The 22,457-nt window shown below is 38.6% G+C and overlaps 1 pseudogene; it reads left to right on the forward strand.

Annotated features, from left to right (window-relative positions):
- Positions 1-760: 760 nt before the first annotated feature.
- On the forward strand, positions 761-5,296 carry LOC149833167 (putative methyltransferase At1g29790; annotated as a pseudogene).
- The last annotated feature ends 17,161 nt before the right edge of the window (positions 5,297-22,457 follow it).

Consider the following 22,457-nt stretch of genomic DNA (forward strand, 5'->3'; position numbering starts at 1 on the left):
AATTGCCAAACGCAATCTTTCTCTCTCTCTCTCTTCTGTTTTTCTTGAAACCCTAGGTACGTTCTTCCTCCTCTTCCTTTATTTTATTCCTCAATTTTTTATATTTCTTTTGTTTTTGTTTATTTCTGTGATGATATACCATCGTTCTTCATCTCACTGTTTGCTTCTTGAGCAGAAAATATTGATTTTTTTTTCTGGCGGATTTTTTTTTGTTTTTGGGCTTCAATTTGGGTTTTTTTTAGTGTGAACGTGTAATGAGGGTTTGAATTAGGGTTAGGGTTTATTCATCTGTTGTTAGTGGTGCAGAATCCGAATCTTCTGCAGGGGTTTAGAGCGAGGAGAGGGGGGAGTTGGGTAATCTACGTGTTTGGGGCGTTTACTTTAGTCCTTAGCTTCGTAACAGTGTCGAATGTGTTCTCTTTGAGCTTCGATATCGGCGGTTGCGGACGTTCTGTGCCGCCGAGCGTATTTGAGCGAGAGTAGTGGGTCTCTCGGCGGGCCAGCCGAGCTTCGGAAGGTGGGGGAAGCCGTGAGCGTTGTTTTGAGGATGATTGGGGGTGAACTGCGGTCGGTTCGGAACGTTTCGGATGATGTTTCATCAGAAATGACAATCGATAAAGCCGGATATGGCTCTTTGCTTGCGGAAGTGTTGGGGCGCCTGGAATAGATTCATGGGTCTTTGGGAAGCAGTGAGATTTGGGATGGTGTGGGTGAATTTTCGAGGCAGAAGGAGAGGATTGATGGGAAAAGCCAACAAGGTATGGATGCTGAGTTTTTCCTCAATGAGGAGATAAGGAAGTATGTAACAGTTACTCCGAATAAGTTGGGGAGGCAGAATTTCATAGGAACCAATGGGATATTCACTAGTATTGGCCATGCTTGTTTCTCGGTGAAGATGGAGAAAGATTTGGAGGAGTACATGAACTACGTGTTGGTGAAAAACATAAAGGAAGAGCTTCACTTACCGGAAGCAGCCATTATCGATCCAAAGGAAGCTTCGGTGAATGTGGCTTGTCGGCGTTCTCCTCAGCCAATCGATGCCCTCGATGAGCCTGAGCCTTGAAGTCGAGAGTAGAGCAGGACCCATGAACCCCAGAGAGAGAGAGAAACCAATATTGCAAGTTCTCATCAAATGTCCATGGTCTCTAAATAGTGGAAAATGTGGGAGGTTTCCATAACTACCATGCAATTCAAAATGCTAATCGATCTCACTATAACGGAAACTCTACATTTCCCTGGATAGACTCTTGTCAAACCGGGTCATATCAGGTTGGACCCGATCCATAATACGCAGTTACAATATTGAATTTTATCTCAACACGATCTAAAGAACCCTCAATCAACACAACTCAGATCTTGGTGATTATATGAGTCAGTTAATCAAGATCTTTTACCGTAATTATATTAACATGCAAAGCATGCTTATACAATCATCATAATGCATGCATATTCATGATAAACTATGTATTATAACATCAAAAACACAAATTCATGCTAGATCTCATATGCACAAATGAAATTTTGATAAAACATATCACATATATAATGAATTCAGTTATAATTCATGCTTAAATATCATGGATAACATAAAACAACATAAAATGCATGCAATGTCATGCATTTATTTTAAAATTACATATAAGAGCATGAGCAAAATGAAAAAGGTATGCTGCTACAGGTAATACCTGGGGTCCTAGTGTTGGAAGTGACCAGAAAATACCCCAAAACGGTCTAAAACAGCCTCAAACTGGTCCGAAACATGCACAAAAGCCTTTAAACCCCTAAAATCGAATGAGAAAACTCTTGTTCTTTCACTGTTACATGAAAACAGGGTATCTTCTTGCAATAACCGGTGAAAGACCGTCTGAAACCGATCAAAAAAGGCTCTGAAGCGGTCTAAAAACTATGGAACCGGTCTTAAAATGCCTTAAACCAATTTTGGAAACCTCAAAACCGGTCTCAGGATGCATGAATCGGTCCCTAAAAGGTCAAAACCAGTCTCATAATGCATGAACCAGTCCCAGAAACCACTAAACCGATTTCCAGGATACCTGTATCGGTTCCAAAAACCCTAGAACCAGTTTTCAGAACTCCTGAATAAGTCTCTGAAGGACCGAATCAGTTCCATAATCGGTTTTGCCCTGGATGGGTCCGATTCTGGACCTGCTTCGATCCATGGTTGCTGAACCGGTCCACCCTGAAACAATAATGGGTCTTAGACCGGGTCGCAATGGCTCGGGCTCAGACCCAGTCCACTCAAAACCCCATTAAGTGGGTCCAGGTCTCAGGACTAGGTCCAGACTGAATCGGGCATTGACCCAATCCACCAAGAAACCTGGAACGAGTTTGGGTCGGGATCGGGTCCCCCCGTGGAATGGGTGCAGACCCGATCCACCCTGAAAAACCGTAACAGGTTTGGATCGGGTCCCACTTGGGATGGGTAAGGACGCGATTCACTCGGAACCCGTAACGGGTCCGGGTCCGGATCGGGTTATGAACCGGTCCACACGAAACCCACTTATTGGGTCTGGTTTCGAATTAGGGCCCTCGGGGCCGGGCTCAGAACCGATCTAGTCAGAAACATGTTCGGATCCGGATTGGGTCTGCCTCAGGGATGCAATCCGGTGTAGCTTGCTACAGTGGAACCTGACGAAACCCCTTCCCTGAAACCGAAAACCATGGTTGTAAAACTCGTTGACTCGTCACTCAGCTCGTCTTTGAATGACGTGTGACTCGGTGACTTGGCTGAGTTATGTTAACTTTATATTTTTATAATGTATTTAGTGTATAATTTTATTAATATATGTATAATCATATTTTTATATAATATACATAATATTTATATTATATTTCATATAATATATGTAATTATATATAATATATTATATATGAATATATATGCATGACTCAGCTGATTCGTCCATGACTCGGCTGACTCGTCCCATGACTCGGCTGGGTCAACTCGGTGACTCGATCGTGTTTTGTTGAAAATGAGTTTGTACTCGTTTTTGACCCAGTGACTGGGCGATTTGGGCTGAGCCAATCGAGTCACTGGGTTGACCCGACGAGTTTTTAAACTATGTCAAAAACCCTTCGGTTTCTCAGGGTTGCGCCACCATCCCTCCTCTATCCTACCACTGTCATCTGCGGCTGCCTTCGGCGGCTGACCCCATGTGCCGTCGGCAACGACTAGCCACCGGTATCCTGGGTAGTTTGTTGGCGGTGGAAACTTGTTCGGATGGGGTTGATCCCCTTCCGCCTAGGCTTCGCCACCTCTGGCTGCCATCGGGTCCACTAGATTTGGATGGGACTTCGACCCCCCTCCACCATCTGTAGACAGTAGCTACTGGCAGTCTGTCATTGTCGTTCACGGTGACCCGTCGACAACTAACATCCAACCTATGTCACATGGGTGCGGGTGCAGAGCTATTTCAAAAATTTTGGACACGGGGACACGACTATATATATATATATATATATATATATATAAAGATCGATTTTTTTTTAGTTTTTATACGTCTTTTGTCCTAAAAAATGGACAAAAATAGATTCGGTCAAAGTTGATCGAGTCCAAAATGTGGACGGACTCGGCTCCGGTGCGTTGATCGTGTTCGTGTCCGCACCCGTGTCGAGGCGTGTCGACGTGGGTCCATCGACCTTATAGCCGAGTCCGTGTGACTTAGCATCCAGCCTAGGGCTTGCTGCGGCTGGCAGCCTCTGGCGGCTGCCAGGGGCTATTGGACTGAGTTGTCACCGACGACGGCTAGCCTCAGACATTCAACTATCGCTCGATAAAGCCTGACCCGACCTCCTGATGGCTACGAAGTCGGGTTACGGGTATCCTTGGGGGCTCCTAGAACCCGGCTAATAACCCGGTTATACGACATCCCTACTTGACCGCGGCGACCACCACCGACCACTTGGGGGGCAAGGGGGGCGGTGGCAGCGACAGCGACAACGACAACTATTGACCAGCAAGCGTTGGTGCTTTGGTCAATTTCTCCCCCTTCATCACCGACTTTCCAAACTTCAAGCGAGAATCCGACGAGGTAGAAGAGATGACCACCAACATAAAATATTTTGGCCAGCACCCCATAGACGTTGGCGCACCCACACCCCAAACATGCGTAATGTGGGCCCATGACCCAATGTTAGCAAAAAACATAAAGGGAGCGCCACTTACCAGAAGTGGCCATTACCGATCTGAAGGAAGCTTCGGTGGATGTGGGTTGTCGGCGTTCTCCTCAACCAATCGATGCCCTCGATGAACCCAGGCCTTGAAGTCGAGAGGAGAGCAGGACCCTTTGAACCCCAGAGGGAGAGAAACCAATATCACATGCTCTCATCAAACGTCCGTGGTCTCTAAATAGTGGGAAATGTGGGAGGTTACCATAACTACCATGTAATTCAAAATGGTAATTGATCCCACCACAATGGAAACTCTATGTTTCCCACCCGATCCATAGTCCAACACTATGATGTTGGTGACTACTGTAGGGATTGGAAACAGCCTCAGAGGCTGATGGTACATGGGTGTGATCCTTTGCCGCGAAGAAAATGCCTTGCACAGGCACCTCCGTTTTATACAAAGTCGTTGCCTATTAATGAATCCATGTGGAGGACACTGGATAATCGAAATGTGCGTTGGAGATTACATTTGCAGGAATTTTACATGTCTATCTAGCAATCGGTCTCTTAAGGGGCTCTTCAAATGTGCAGATTGCTTTGATCTTGGTGGTCACGAAATGCCAAGGTGGATGACCAAGGGCAACAACTCAAATGCTTTGACTGATACAGTCTTATATCCAATGTCTTGGAAATTAAGCCTGGGGAGATCAGGGTAGGACTGGATTTCAGTGTTGGGACAGGGACTTTTGCTGCCACGATGCAGGAGTTCAATGTTACAATTGTTTGGGCTACCATCAATCTCAGATCTCCCTTCAATGAGATGATTGCCCTTAGAGGCCTGTTCCCACTTTACTTGACCATCAATCAAGTGGTGCCATTCTTTGACAATACATTGGATATTATCCATACAACACGTTTTCTTGATGGTTGGATAGATTTTAAGCTCTTGGATTTTGTCATATATGTTTGGGATTGGGTTTTGAGGCCTGGAGGGTTGCTTTGGATAGATAGTTTTTTCTGTTTACATGAGGACTTGAATGATTATCATGAAATCTTTTTACAGCTTAGGTACAGGAAGCATAAATGGGTAACCGTTCCAAAGCTAGATAAAGATCACAGGGAGGTTTTCTTTTCTGCAGCTCTTGAAAAGCCACCGAGGTCCTTTTAATTAGATAACTGGATTTGTAATTTCCTATCTTCTTGTTCACTTTATTGGAAAAGCTCCCAGCCTGCAGAGCTGTAGACTTGTCATCCACTAGTTCTACTTTTCTAACACTTTCTTTATGGAAGTGGCTACAACTTTTTGTTTGACAAATGTATATATATGTATATATATATATATATCTGTTATGTAGTGGGAAGTGAGTTGTGGGTGTTATTTGCTTAATCAGACCCTATAGATGTGTTTAGAGTGGTTTACTTACTAAGAAACCTGCTAATGATCTAATTGTTTTGATTTAAAAATTGACTTTTTAATTGTGACATTTTGGTAAAATATGAGCCATTGATTTTTACATTCCTTTGGAAGCCTGTCTAAACATCAAATTAACCTAATCTAGTATGTGTCCTCTACAAAATAAACTATGGAGATCACATTTGTATGCTGAAAATCAATGGATCTACTAGATACTAGGGTACTAATGGAAAGTAACAAGTGTATATATATACATATATGGAAACTCGTAGGGTCAGGTCATGTTGACCAAATCTAACCCCATGGATGTGTTCAGCATGGTCAAAGTAGCAGGAAATGACTCTTGATCAAAGTAGCAGGTGTGAAGCCTATCAGTCAGTGTTATTAAAAACGCGCCTCAAGGCGAGGGGCTTTATGCCTTGAGACGCATGTACAAAGCGCAAAAGCCCCGAGGCGTGCGTCTCATACGTCTTGAGGTGCATGCCTCGAGGCGAGGCGCACCTCAAGCCGAGGAGTACACGCCTCGAATTTTGGAATTTTGTTTATTCTTTGCTTTCTAGGGTCACTCTGAAGCCAATCGGATATTTTACCTATTTGTTCCACAAGAGGCACTTCTGGATGTTGCATCATCATTGGCTTAGAATGCTCAAACTAGAAGAGGTTGGAACAAAGTAATAATTGAGAAGCCTTTTGGCTTTGATTTGCAGTCTTCCTTTGTGTTGACACAGTCCCTTCTTTCAAATTTTGAAGAGAAACTTATATACAGGTCTATATCCTGTTGGCTTGTTATTATTTCAAGTGTGCCTATTCATCTTTTCTTTAGTAGATTATTGCTTGAATTAACTGGAGCCTTATTCAACAAAAGCTAAAATATATGTAGTATGTTTTCATGCCTTTCCCAACTTATTTTAGAATCGATCATTTACGGGGAAGAAACATCATTGAAAATCTTACCGTTCTGAGATTTTCCAATCTTGTTTTTGAGCCATTGTGGAGTCAAACTTACATACGCAATGTTCAGGTAAAAATTCCTATGCACTAAATCACACAATGGATGATATTATAGAGTGTCTTCATCGTTATCTCTAAGATCGGGTCTGATCCATAAGAAACCGGGTCTCAAACATAAGCCCATAGCGGGACCCGCGCCGGGGGGGGGGGAGCCCTCGGACCCCCCTTTCTGCAAGGGAAAAACTCTGAATCAGGCTCCACAACTCATCACATACCTGGCAACATAATATTTTAAATTATTTTACATTGAAAATTTGAGAATCTTAACCGAAACTCCGGTCAAACCTGGTTTGGTATAAAATTTTATAAACCATACCCAACCCATATAATAATCGGACCTCATGGCTCCAACCTGAATAATTAATCAGAATCCCTTCTTTGCAACCAAACCCTGGCCCTATAAGATCCAATATGGGTCAGGATCGGGTCATACCCAATCCATTGACACCCTTAGTAGCAGGTTCACCAATTTGCAGTCTAATAGACACTCAAAGCAACCACGTTAATGAAGTCATTGAGATTAGTTGCTTCGTTTCACAGAAAATTAATATCACCGTGTCAACTTGTTCAATGTATTCAATTTCGTAGGAGCAATAATCTCTTCTAGAATGTGACGTTAAACCCTTTTAGTGGCAAAATCAAGTCATGCAATTACATGCAGTCACAACCCTATATATATGGAAATGAAAACATGCATTTTCAAATATATATATATATATATATATTAACATTTGGTTCTTAATGCTAAAATGCATTTTCTAATTATGACATGATATTGTTAATGCTAATATGCATTTCGTTGTTAATGTTAATTTTTATTTAATGAATGCTCATGTTTTATTTCTTAGATACTTACATAGATCAAGTTGTTGCATTAATGTTATTTTTACATGTTAATCTCATATTTTTTCAGTATTTATTTGAGATTTTTTATTTCTTGTTGGTTATTGCTTCATCAATAAAGAATTTTTTATTTATTTATAATTTTAGATATTTTTTATAGTTTTTTTAAGTTTTAAAAAAAAAACTTTGAGGCTTACGCTTTACGCCTCGAGGCTTACGCTTTACGCCTCGAGGCTTACGCTTTACGCCTCGAGGCTTACGCCTCGCCTCAGATTTTGGTGGAGCGCCTTGCTACGCCTCAACGCTTTTCACAATACTGCTGTCAGTTGATAATCCTTTGTTTGGCATGAAAAATATGTTGATAATTCTGTGCTGATATAGCTAGGTGATTTTGAACTGCTTATGAAAAATATGCTTATTCTTCTTCCTTTTTTTCTCGTTTGGGTTGGGGTTGTTCTTGATCACTTTTGCATATAATATGGATGCTGTTGGCTTGTTCTTGGTCACAAATTGGCAGTTATGCTCATGACCTATCAGGATGGGATGTATAATGTTATTTGTGAGTTGGTTGTGACATATCTTATCTTTTGGATGTGTTTGTATTGGTAATTTATTGATGCTAAAATAATGTTCTAACTTTTCCATTATTTGTGTAAACTCTAAATTCTCTTTATGCAATGATAGATGACAGAACTACAATGAATTGTTCGGATGATGATACAGATGATCTAATAGTAGCAGCTGCAACCATCGCAGCTGCTGCGGTTGCTAATGTTGGTGCTTGGTATAATGAATCTTTTCCATCGGAAGAACCATGTCAAGATTTAGCATTTAAAGATGAAGGTTTGAGGGATGAAATTCTTGATGTTCACGATGTGCAATCTCATGAGGATCTACGTATGGATAAACCAGTCTTTAAGAAGCTATGCAAAATATTAGCAGCAAAAGGATTGTTGCGTAACACAAGATCAATACCAATCAAAGAGCAGGTATCAACTTTCCTATATATAATAGGTCACAACGAACGCAATCGAGTTCTTCAAAAGCGGTTTAATCGTTCTGGTGAAACAATTAGCCGCTATTTTCATACGGTTTTGGATGCGGTTGTTGCACTTGCTCCACATTTTTTCCGGCCTCCAAATTCTGGTGCCCCCTTCAAAATCGCTAATGATCCTAGGTTCTATCCATATTTCAAGGTAATCAATAGTTTTTAGTATAATGGTCATGGTCTGTGATTCTTATCATAATCTCACATTTCAATTGTTTTTAGGATTGTGTTGGTGTAATAGATGGGATACATATACCTGCTGCAGTTGGTGTTGACGAGAGAGATCCATTTCGTAATAAAAATGGCTTTTTCTCCCAAAATGTTATGGCTGCTTGTTCGTTTGATTTATGTTTCCAGTATGTTTTGGCTGGTTGGGAAGGGTCTGTAACAGACTCGCATGTACTACATTCAGCACTTACAAGGTCTGATAAACTTGCAATCCCTGAAGGTACCATATATTTCTCGCATGTAATTCAAGTTGGTAGTTTGTCACGGTATATAACATAAACTCTTACTTGTAGGCAAATACTACCTCGTTGATGGCGAATACCCGAACATGCAGGGTCTTCTTGCCCCATACGATGGTGTTCGCTATTGTCTAAGTGAATTTACGGATGATCATGCTCCTGAAAACCCAAAGGAGTTATTTAACTATCGCCATTCATTATTGAGAAGTTCCATTGAAGAAGCTTTTGGGGTCTTAAAAGCACGCTTCCCCATTTTGAAGACCGAGCCTCTTTACCACATCAAAACACAGGTGAAGGTGGTCATAGCTGCATGTGTCATACATAATCACATACGCATGGAGGCGAAGGATGACTGGATCTTTATTAAGTACAAGGAGGAGAAGGAAGAACATGGAGGAGAAATAGTGGCCATGCCTGAGAACCAAGAGCCAGCAGATGCCAATCAAAAGATGGAAGAGGAGGAGATTGCATCACAACTGCGAGACTCAATTGCAAATGCAATGTGGAATGATTATATCTGTAATTAATCTACTTCACATGATATCTTTTTCTTTCTGATATATATATGTACATTCCCTGATAGATGCATCTTTAGCGTCTGCAGGAGTCTTTCTGAACTTGACTAGTTAATTAATGGGCATCACATAATGGAAGGTGGTCCAAGTAATTGCTTCCCAGTCTACTGGGCCTTATTTGCATCAGTTTTCCTAAATGAGCATTCTTTGCACAGTTTGAGTCACTTGTATTTTCATCGTAAATGTAGAGTGCTTAATTTGGCTAGTCTTACTTGGTCCTCCATCCTACCTGACAAGATGCAGATTACTGTTTTTTCCCTTTTATCGATGGAAAGATGCAGATTACTGTTGGTGATAATAAATTGTTGTATGGCCCTTGATTCCTGCACTCAGGCATAGGATCATGTTCCATGCTTAGCTAATGTTGGCTAGTGTAGGTTTTGCTTCAAGTTTCCAATATTGTACAAAATTGGCCAAATGCCCTACTCGTCAAGTTTGAACAGATGCTCTGGAACGGGCAGAATATTTTATAATGAGATCCATAATTCAGAATTACTTATGGTCTGCTCTTTGTGAGTGTTCGCTTGCACTTTGCCAGTGAAATTGAGTCACTTTCTCTAGAGAATTAAAGTCACAAGGCCATTTCTCTGTCGATTGGGGATCTTTATCTAAAATGAATCTGAATTTCAGGGCCCAACTTTCTCATGCTTGCAATCAGGTGACAAAATGGTTCTCCTAAGCGCCCATTTGTTTCATGCAGTTTTCATATGAAAGTGCCATTGACCCTCCCCACCATGGTGTAAAACAATCATGCAATAATATTCATGGAAAGGTCCACACTGTCTGAAGACTCTGAATTGCGTAAGTGGCCACCAATAGAATCTACCAACATCAGGCATGCTCTCTAATCATAACTTCAGGATGGGAGGGGTCCAAGTCATGAATTGATGTTTATCATGCTACTTAGGAGCTCCTTCATACTTTCCCATTCATAAATTATCTGCTAACAGCAAACCGAAAGAACTTTCAGACATGATAGAGATGTTACAGGAGATGCAAATTACAAACAGTCAGCCTTTGGCTTTTCATATAGATTACCAGATCCTCTTTGAGTATCTATAAGTATCCAAGAAACTTTTTTGGGGCTTGTTTGATAATGGGTAGAAGCCATCACTTTGGTTTGGAAGTTGTGTTATGAGTAGGGGTGTCAACGGGCCTGGTTTACCCGGACTTTATCTGAATCAAACCCTATAGGGTGCAGGTGATAAATCAAAAGACCCGATTAAGACCTGGGTCCGGACCCGAAGGTCTGATTAATACATGGACCTGGGTCTAGTTTGTGAAATTTTATACCAGACCCGGACCTGACCCAAGTTCCAATTATGACCTGCAATTTGTCAATGTAAAAATGAAAAAAAAATGATTTTACCGGATATGGTCTGGGTTTGGTTCTTATTGGGTCCTGGTCTTTCTTATAGTGGGCCAGATTATACCTGGGTTCATATCCAATACCATTCCCGAAAATCGGGTCCAAGTATGATTCCACGTGGGTCTGAACCAAACCCAACCTGTTGACACCCCTAGTTATGAGTAGGAGTGTCAATGGGTCGGGTTTGGTTTGGACTCAAGTGGAACCAGACCTGACCCCGATTTTCCGGTATGGTATCAGGTCCGGACTCGGGTCTAATCAAACCCATTATAATAGAAACCATACCCGGACCCGATAAGAACTACATGAACCAGACTCATGCCATACTTTGTAAAATAATATTTTTTTACATTGAAAAATTGCGGGTCTTAATCAGAACTCCCGTCCGGCCTGGGTCTGGCATAAAATTTCACAAACTATACCCAGCTCCATATATTAACCAGACTTTCAGGTACGGACCCGGTTCTTAATCGGGTCTTCTCATTTATCATTATACCCAAACCCTTTAGGGTTTTGTACGGGTCGGGTCTGGGTAAATCCAACCCGTTAACACCCGTAGTTATGAGCCGAGAGGTGCCACGATGATATCTAAAACTCAGCGAATATGTTCAGCCTGCCTATCAGGGATAATTTCTCTCTCGATGTCCTTCAACTTGAATGCTTTATGCTGAATCAGCTATCCAGAGTGACATGTAAGACTTTACTGTTCACGAGAAAGCAAAGTCTCCAGCTAGGTTGCTAACATGTGATGGTGGTAATCCATCACATGAGCAGTAACTTTTCTTTTTGTGGATGACCATAAACCATGTGCATAGTCAAACTGGGTACTTGGCACTCACAATGTGGCTTTTTATTCTGACCAGTCGTAGGCGGTTTATGTTATCAATCAGCTAAGCTGATTAATTATTTTGACTGTTTTTTCCCCTTATGCATCTATTTTTCATTTTGTGGTTAACAAAAGGATAAAAAAGCCATACCATGGTGATATAACACTCAGCTAGTCGACTTTAAAATTTAAACCTTTGTCTCTCCAATGTTGGATAGTTCGGATCGGGTCCAAGTGAAAGGTAACTCAGTTTGGCACAGGAACATCAAAAAGTAAAGCATGAGAGTGGGTGGGCTGTTCCTTTGAAGTGAAGAGTTCACATTCATTATAGAATATGAAAAGTTCACATGAATGTCATGCATGTAACCCCCACTCTCCTCTTACTATAAATAGACAGACATGGTTGCTTGATGAGTGTAACCAAGGTGCTCTCTCTCACATTGGGTTCAAGGGTCCAGATTACCTTTCGACCTCACAGCTTGGGCTTATCGTGGGCGTCGATAGGTCGAGGAGAACATTGATCACCCACGTCAACGCAAGCTTCGTTCGAACCGAGGATGGCCGCTTCTGTTAAGTTTTTGTTCTCCATGCAGTTTTTGCTAACATTGGGTTATGAGTCCACTCTCCACATTGTCGTTGCGCGTGTGGGTGCGTTGGCGCACTCTATCGAATACTTGCCCAAAAAATTCATTCCGGTTTTTCTTTTTCTCTCGCCGGACTCCCGTTCGGTCTTTGGGATGTCGGACGGTGACGGGCAAGGAGGTGGCGGGTGCATCACCGCCTACGGGCAGGTAGCTATTGCTACCTCCTCGTGGAGGCGATGCTCAGCTCCGTCAATCAGGCTCGTTGGTATCCCCGAGACAACTGGGTCTTTCGGTGCCCTCCTTAAGGAATGCCCTCAATGCCCCTGCCACCATAACAGATGCTTCAAGACACTGAGAGTCTGGATCATATCGTGTTGAGTGACGGCCGACCGCCTAAGGTCGGTCATCATCGTTGGCTGGTTGAGGCCGGCCGCTCCTTCGGTGGTGGCCATTGTAATCCCAAAAGTATCATGTGGTGGGGCGGTGGAACCCCATCCATAGTCATTGGGGTCTATCGGCGCCGCAAACCGCCATGACGTCGGGGGCTAGCCATTAGTGGTTGACCGACGCTGAAGTCACTCAGCGCTGACCGTCGCTGGTGACGACTGGTGGCAGAGGCCGGATGTAGTTGGGTGGGGGTCGATTCCTAGAAAAACTAAAACTCTTTTTGGTTTGGGATTTTTTTCCAGACGCTGGTGGCCGGTGGTCGAAAGGCCGGGGGAGGGGGCGAAACTCGACATTTCACAACGTGAAACATCGGGTTTTCAGTGTAACATTTAAGCTACAGTGAAAGATCCAACTCGGGGCAGATTCAAACCCATTATAATATATATATATATGGTGAGTCCTGCTGAATCGAGTCATTGCCCACCCCGTCGGTACCCAAACCGAATCCAAACCTATTGGGCGTTCTAGGTTTGGTTCTGAAACTGATCTAATGTGATTTGGTTCGAATTTGATCCGAGACCCATTGAGACCAGGTCTGGATTCATACTGAATCCATGATCTGGATTTGACCCGATATTCGGTTTGGACTGGGTTCAAATCAGGTGTAGAGAGATAAGATCCAACCTGGCATCCAGTTTGGACTGGGTCTAGATTCAGATCAGGTCTGGATTGAGGGATTTGACCCGAGACCCATTTTTATTAGATCTAGATCCGGATAAGGTTTGGATCATTGATCTAACTCGAGATCCAGTTAACCAAGTCTAGATTTGGATCAACTCTAAGCTTGAACCATTGTGACCAGGTCTGGATCTGAAACGACTCTAAGCTTGATCCATTTTGACCTGGACCAAGATCCATTACTGTTTCAGGGTGGACCGGTCAGCAGTTCCAGATCGGTTCTTCACTAGTTCCCACATAAGAAGACCTTATTTTCTTATATTTGAGAAAGAACAGTGGTTTTCTCATTCGTTTTTAGGGGTTTATAGGCTTTAATACATGTTTCAGACTGGTTCGACTTCTAAGACCGGTTCAAGGCCTTTGTTGACCGGTTCAAGGCCGTTTGAGACCGATTTAGAGTACTTTTTGGTTGGTTCCAATATGGGGACCTCAGGTATTACTTGTAAAAGCATGTTTTTATCATTTTCTCATGCTTTATGTGTATTTATTACATGGATGCATGACTTTTTCATGACTCTTGCATACATTTTATGTTGTTTTCAGTTATCATAATATTTAAGCATGAATTATGACTAAATTCATGATATATGTGATGTGTTTCATCAAAATTTTATTTATGCATATGAGATGAAGCATGAATTTATGTTTTTAATAATAGTTTGTCATGAATATACATGCATTAACATGTGTGCATGAGCATGATCTATAATACAAATATATTTATTATAAAAGATCTCGATTAACTGACTCATGCAATCACCAAAGTGATATGAGTTATGTTGATTGAGAATTATTTGGACCGTGTTAAGATTCAGTATTGTGATTGTGTGCGACTTTATAAAACAATGACTCTACTTAAATAAAGGTCATTGTGTTGCAAATTCACACAGGGTATAATAGTAGTTGTGTATACCAACCTATGAAGCATGCTTATATCCAAAGGTACAGTGTTGAATTGCCTCTGGTTACATGATCTACTAGTTTCACCAATTGAAGTCAATTCCTTGAGAATTGAGGAGATGAATCAGCTTTGAGTGTCATTTCCACCAAAGTGAAACAATAATGACCTTATTATGCTTGTCTCAGAAAAAGTAAATAATAAAGGATCTCAATTTTTACCTTTTCAACAAGCGTCTCGTTTGAGCATTTATATGGTATTTTCCTTTCATACTTGCAGTATCAAGTTATTTTATCATTGACGATTCTAATAATATCTCTATCATAGATGGATCTAATTTTTTAGATTGGAAAGAAATAGTGTTGTTTACTATGGGTTACATAGACCTAGATTTGGCTCTTAGAATTGACAAACATCTCACTCTTATATAGCATTGTACAACCTACCTCTTAGAAGTGAGAGCACTCGAATAAACTTAACCTATTTCTTTTGCAATCAAGAGTGACAAATAGCATTCGAGGTGTCATCCCTCACTAAAGGACAATGAAGGATTTCCTTAGAGTCATTGAGGCTCAGTTTATCAGTTCTAATAAGGCTAAAGTCAGTACCTTGATGTCCAAGTTGGTGTCTATGAAATATTCTGGTGATAGTCATATCTGATTGCACATCTTGGAAATGAAAAATATTGCATCTCAGTTGAATGGCATGAAGTTTATCATTTCAAATTCTTTTCTAGACCATCTGAGTTTGATCTCATTGCCAATTGAATACAAACCCTTCAACATCTCTTATGGCACACATATTGATTATTGATCCTTTAATGACCTCTTAACCAAGTGTGTTGAAGAGAAAGAAAGATTAAAGAGTGAGAAGGTGTTGAGTACACATATGACTTTTCATCATGAAAAATGTAGGCCGGGGTAAAGAAGGGTTCCTTCAAGAAGATGAACAAGAAGAAAACCTCTGAGAAGAGTTCAAACTCTCAAGTGAAAGCCAAATCTCATGCAGGAGATTATTCTATAAAGTGTTTTTTCTGCAAAAAGAAGAGACATAAGAAGATGGACTGCTTGAAGCATAAGAAATAGCTTGAGAATAAAGGTAACGAGTCATTTATTTCTCATGAATGTAATTTAGTTCATGTTCTATTGCATAGTTGATTGATTGATTCTAGTGTCACAATGCATATTGTTAACTCCTTGCAGGCATTTCTAAACAAAAGAGAACTAATAGAGCATGAAAAAAGCATATTCTCATAAAACAAGATGTGTTCGCATGTCAAGAATGTTGGGACCTACCAAGCGGTTTTGCTTTTAAGTTTGAAAACTTCAAACTTAATATTGTTAAAAAAATTATTTATGTTGATTCTGCATATGTGAGTGATGGTTTATATCGTTTGAAAATCAAATTCTAAATCTAGGAATCCCACTCTATTGAGAATACAATGATTGACAATAAACGTGGTCTAAAGGATGATCAATCATATTTGCTTTATCATCGAAGGTTATGACACATCTTAAAAGAGAGAGTCCAATGACTTATGAAAGAAGGTATTCTTGGATCCATTGATTTCACGGATATTGAATCATGTGTTGACTGTATAAAGGCTAAGTAGTCTAACACATACAAGAAAGATATCAAACACAATAATAAAAAATTAGAGATTGTGCATACGGATGTTTGCGGACCTTTTTTCCGTGTTATACGGGTGAAAAATATTTTATCTCCTTTATAGATGATTACTCATGGTATATTATCTCTACTTATTATTTAAAAAATCTAAAGTCTTTCGGGTTTTCAAAGACATCAAGAAAGAAGCAGAGAAAAAAATCTGTAAAGTTAATAAAGTGGTTAGGTCTGATAGAGGTGACAAATATTATGGTTGTTTCACTGAGATGTGACAAAAGAAAGGGCCATTAGCGTAATTTTTAAAAGAGAAAGACATTGTACTTCAATACACCATGCTTCATAGTGCTTACCAGAATGATGTAACTAAAGAAACCGTACGCTTAAGAAAATGGTTTGAGCGATGTTGAATCACTCAAACATTCTCTTGCGCTTGTGAGGTGAGGCTCTTAGGACAACAATGTACATATTGAACAAGGTTTCTACGATGGTTCTCCAAAAGACTCCTTATGAGGTATGCACTGGTAAGGAACCTTTCTTATCATATATGCATATATAGGGATATCCAACTGAAGTTAAGTTATATAACCCACATATAAAAGTCTTTGATCCTAAGATGACTAGTTAATTTTTTATTGGTTATCCAGAAAAATCAAATGGCTTTAGGTTTTACTGTCCATCTCATACACTACATATAGTGAAAATAAATAAAATAAGATTTCTTAAAAATAGTTTTGTTGGGATATATGCATCTCAATGTTTTAAATTTGAGGAATTACAAGATTTAGTTTTCATACCTGTTAAAGAAAAAGACCTAGTTTTCTAATTATTGTCCCTTTAAATGATGCTAGGAAAAATTTGGTCAATGAACATCAATCCCAAGTATATCAAGTAGTTAATGAGGATAGGAAACAATAACAGGATGCAAATGTTTAATTTGAATCACCTGTAGCACCTTTATGGAGGTCCATGAGGATCAAAAAATCTGTTATTCATTCAAACGGTATATTTACAAGAGCACAATGATTTTATAGACATTGATGATAATCTTTCTTTGCAGAAGTCATTGAAAGTGAATGGTCGATACATTGGATCAATACTATGAAAGAAAAGCTTGACTCTATGCTAAAGAATCAAGTATGAGATCTTGTACCTCAACCTGATAGAGTAAAACTTGTTGGTTGTAAGTAGGTCTTTAAGACCAAAACAGACTCCAAAGGGTGAGTGAAAAGGTACAATGCTAGGCTCGTTGCAAAGGGATTTACACAAATAGAGAGCATTGATTATAATGAGACTTTTTCTCATGTCTCAACTAAGGAATCATTGACAATAATCATGACCCTCGTAGCACATTTTGATTTAGAGCTACATCAAGTGGATGTGAAAACAACTTTCCTGAATAGGGATCTAAAAGAGGAGGTATATATGCAACAACCTCTTGGTTTCAGTGTAGATGATTCAAATAATTTAGTTTTCAAATTAAAAAAATCAATCTATAAACTTAAACAAGCCTCCCACCAGTGGTATAAAAGTTCAATCAAGTAATTTTGAATTCTGGATTCACTGAAAATGGTGTTGATCAATGTATATACCTTAAAGCTAGTGAGAGTAAATTCATAATTTTGGTTTTCTATGTTGATAATATTCTTCTTGCAACTAATGATTTGAGTATACGACATGAGACAAAAAATTGTCTTTCCTCTCTTTTTGATATAAAGGGCATGGGTGAGGCCTCATATGTCTTTAGAATTGAGATTTGTCATGATAGAACTAAGGGTGTCCTTGGCCTCTTTAAAAAATATTATACATTTAATGTTATTAAAATATATGAGATAGAGAATTATTCTCTTGGATCGACACCCATAGTGAAAGGGGATAAATTAAGTTTAAAGCACTATCCTCAAGATGATAATTAAAAGGCTCAGATGACAAGCATCTTGCATACTCCCGTGATTGGAAGTTTGCAATATGCGTAGATCTGCACACGACCTGATATCACATTTATTGTGGGAGTGCTTGGTAGATATCAGTCCAATCAAGGTATTGCGCACTAAAAGACAATGAAGAAGGTTATGCACTATTTGCAAGGAACGGATGACTATATGTTGACCTATAGAAAGGTTGACTACCTAGAAGTCATTAGATACTCTAAAGCAGATTTATGAAGATGTCTCGACAGTAGAAAGTTTACTATGGAGAAGCAAAAAATACTTTATAATTGCAGCTCATACTATGGAGGCAAAATTTATTACTCTATACGAGACTTCATCTTAGGCCATTTGGATAAAAAACTTCATTATGAGTCTTAAGATTGTGGACTCTATTGAAAGACCACTGAAGTTCTTTTTTTTATAATAAAGTTGTCGTGTCCTTCTCAAATAATAAGAGTTCAACCTCGTGTAAATACATGGAGTTAAAGTACTTTATTGTTAAATAAAAGATTGATAATCATTTAGTATATATTGATACAGTTAGTACAAAATAAATGATTACAGATCCTCTTACTAAAGGGCTAGCACCAGGATTATATTCCCAATATATAATAGGGATGGGTCTATTTGATTCCTTTTGATATATGATAATATATTATGGTTATATGTGATCACATTTATGAAACTAAATTGAATTCTTATGATTTTGTTCATTGTTGATTTTGTATAAAATATCTCTTATTTAGGTAGAGAGAATAGCAGAATAACAATATTAAAAAAATCAATAGAATGAGTTAGAGACCAACTCATTTATAAAGGTAATCTTAACATGATAAAATACTAAAAATGATTAATATTGTAGTGCATGAAAATATAGCATCTCATATAGAGGTGTTCATCTTCATGATTCATATGATTCATTCTTGTGATACAGGGTATCATGTAAACTCACATCAAAATTGAATCGAGATAATAGTAAAGAAACTCGAGTGTGTGCTTTTCATTTCAATGGGCCAAGTGAGAGAATGTTAGACATTTTAGATCGGGTCTAACTGAAGGTGACTCGGTTTGACACAGGGCACACCAAAAGGTAAAGCAAGAGAGTGGGGTGGGATGTTATGTTTACATTCATTATGAAATGTGAAGGGTTCACATGCATGAATGTCATGCATGTAACCACCCACTCTCCTCCCACTATAAATAGAGAGGCATGGTTGCTTGATGAGTGTAACCAAGGTGCTCTCTCTCATATTGGGTTCAAGGGTCCAACTCACCTTTCGACCTGACGGCCTGAGCTCATCATAGGCATCGATAGGCTAAGGAGAACGCTGACCACCCACATCAACACAAGCTTCATCAGGAGCAAAAATGGCTGCTTCTGGTAAGTTTTCATTCTCCATCCTATTTTCGCCAACATCCAATGCGTAAACGATAAGTCTCTCTCTCTCTCTCTCTCTCTCTCTCTCTCTCTCTCTCTCTCTCTCTCTCTCTTAGATTTACTTACCCAAGATGCTTATATATATATATATATAGAGAGAGAGAGAGAGTTATCTGATAGGGGCAGGGTCTTATGCCAAGCTGCCCAGGTTCAAATTCTACCACATGGGACTTAAAAGTTATCTGGTAGGGGTCTGCCTAACCCTAGCTAGCTTTTCATATATATATATATATATATATATATATATATATATATATATATATATATAGAGAGAGAGAGAGAGAGAGAGAGAGAGAGAGAGAGAATATGGGAACTGAAATATTAGAACAGAAAATATAGGTATTTCCAACACTTTTTTTGCAAATCTAACTTTGTGGATGTGTTTAGCATGGTGAATTTGCTAGGAATCAACAACTACATCGTGCATTTTCAATGAAAAAATATGAATTTTGAATGCTTGAATATTTATAAAGATTATGAGCCATTGATTTTAATGCCTTAAAAAAATCTCGTTTATGCATCAAAATTGGATGATTCAAGAGCGGGTTCTTATAAAACCAAACATGTAGATCACATCGGTACAGTTAAATTCAAGAGAAAAAAACAAAAAATTCATAAAAATTGTGGTTCACACATTAGTTCTCATATTCTAGTGTGTATATATATATATTATTGGTATTGTACCACAATAATTTAGGTTAGTACATACTTGAATTGCATAGATTTAAGCTCAAAAGTAAAAATCTAACTTTTGGATCATGTTTAACATGTCCTGTTGACTGTTTTCATGTGTTAAAGTTGACACAAACACGATGTTTTATACTATTTTTAAATCACTTTTATTTTTATGAATTTTGAGATTGATTTTTTACCATCTCAAAAATGGCATCTTGCAGTGTAGTAAACGTGATAAAGCCTTCTAACATAATAAACAAACCATACTAAACGCATATGGTTAGATCTCACATTTGGTGGTTAGGTCTATTCAAACAAAAGTATGTACCCCTACGGTATCACAGTACAAAACCACCATATGAGCACACATTTTATGCAGCGACGTTGCATACTCAGCCTGCAGCATCTTTTCCGCCCATGATTGTTCCTCGAGATGATGGGCGAGACCCAACTGATTTGATGCTTTGGAACTGCCAGTAAGGCGGTAATATCTCAAAGTGAGAAAAGAAAAACATGGGGAAAAGACTTTCATTTGAGGTTTTAGGATTGACGAGCCTACTCATTTTTATCTTTGTTGCAATTACCATTAACAACCACTCTTCCCTAATTATTATCCATCTCCGACCACAAACATGATGTTTTATACCATTTTATAGGGGAAATGTTTGCTACCCTCGTGGGTAAGGAATCCCTTTGGTGAAAAATTATAATTAATTTTATTTTTTTCAGTTTTTTTTTCACATCTCACCCTTCAAATGTGATCTACATATTAAACTTACCTTTGAATCATGTTTTTTTTTTAAGTGTATGCCAGATTTTAAGAGAAATCAACGGCCTATAATGTACCAAATTTTTAAACCTCAAAAAAAAATATTTTTTATCAAAAAGCTATGTACCAAGAGTCAATTCTTACTATTTTGTCCATAAACACGTTCATAATGTTAAATTAGGTCAAAACAATCTCCCTCTGTGAGTTAATTTCAATTAGAGGGTTTCTTACCCACAAGGGTAGCAAATGATACCCTTTTAAACAACTTTTATCTTTTTGAATTCTGAGCCATTGATTTTTAACCATCTCAAAAATGGCATTTTGCAGTATATTAAACATGATAAAGTCTTATAATATAATAAATGAACCATGTTAGACACATATGTACGGCTAAATCTCGCATTTAGTGGTTAGGTCTATTAAAACAAGAGTATATACGGACATATGGTATCATGGTACAAAAGTATTATATATATATAAAGAGAGAAAGAGAGCATTAAAAAGTACATGTTGGTTACGTAACATGATACCATATAGTGTTAAACACTCTTGTTTGTTTAGATCTATAGTAAATCTAATCAAATGTGTTCAACATGATAATTACTATATTAGATTTTTTTATCAGGGTTAATATGTTATAAGATTTTATTTTGAAGATGATGAAAATCATCGGCTTACAAGGGTTAGATAGTATAAAACATCGTATTTGAGTCAATTTAACACATCAAATTAATAAACATAATTCAAGGGTTAGATTTTGCTTTTGGAGCATAAATCTAGTTACGGTGGTACAATACCATCACGAAGCACTCTCTCCTTTTCTCACTCTTTATTTAAATATATAGTAGGCAGTAGTCGCTTACCACTTTTCTAGCTTACCGCCACTCTACCAGGCTTTGAAAGAGGTTTTCTATTTTTTTTTAAATATGATCATATAGATGTGTTTTACTTGCTTGATTTTATAGGAATTAACTCTTGGATTGTCCAATTCCGATATGCATGTAGATTTTTATAAGATTTAAATATCGATGATCTACATTTTTAAAAAATATTCAATGCTTAAAAGTCATGTTTTTTATGGAGAAAAATATGATCCAAAGTGTCATTTTTTAGCAAACCAACCATGCTGAACACATCTACAGCATTAGAAAAATAACCTGAACTCGTGGTAGTCTGGGGTAAGCTCAAAAAGTAGTAGGCAACTAGGCAGATACACGATGTTGCTTCTAGACTTATCCGTCCTTTGAATTTCTTTATATATATATATATATATATATATATATATATATATATATATATATATATATATATATATATATATATATATATATATATATATAAAGAAATTCAAAGGACGGATAAGTCTAGAAGCAACATCGTGTATCAAAAGCTCGTGGTCGTCCATTTGTCTTCTTTTATTTTTTGAGAAAACCATATCAATGGATTTCATGCATGTTTCTGAATTTGAATTTGGAGAGAGAGAGAGAGAGAGAGCTGGTTGGTCAAATTAAAGGACTGATCAGGACTCATCATAGATGCATAGAAGCTTTGAATCTGATTTTTTTGGAAGAATAAATTTGAATCTGAATATCAATGTCTCAAATGGATGGTACATTCCAGATGGGAAACCCATTTGGTTTTCTACCCCTCGAAGAAAACATTTTAGTTCAGTACATTTTGATTTGGCTTTTCTTTCAAAAGCTAACATGTGGTGGTGTGTGAAGGACGATTGC

Source organism: Nuphar pumila, chromosome 7 (assembly GCF_984573655.1).
Source record: "Nuphar pumila chromosome 7, dmNupPumi1.hap1.1, whole genome shotgun sequence".
Lineage (NCBI taxonomy): Eukaryota > Viridiplantae > Streptophyta > Magnoliopsida > Nymphaeales > Nymphaeaceae > Nuphar > Nuphar pumila.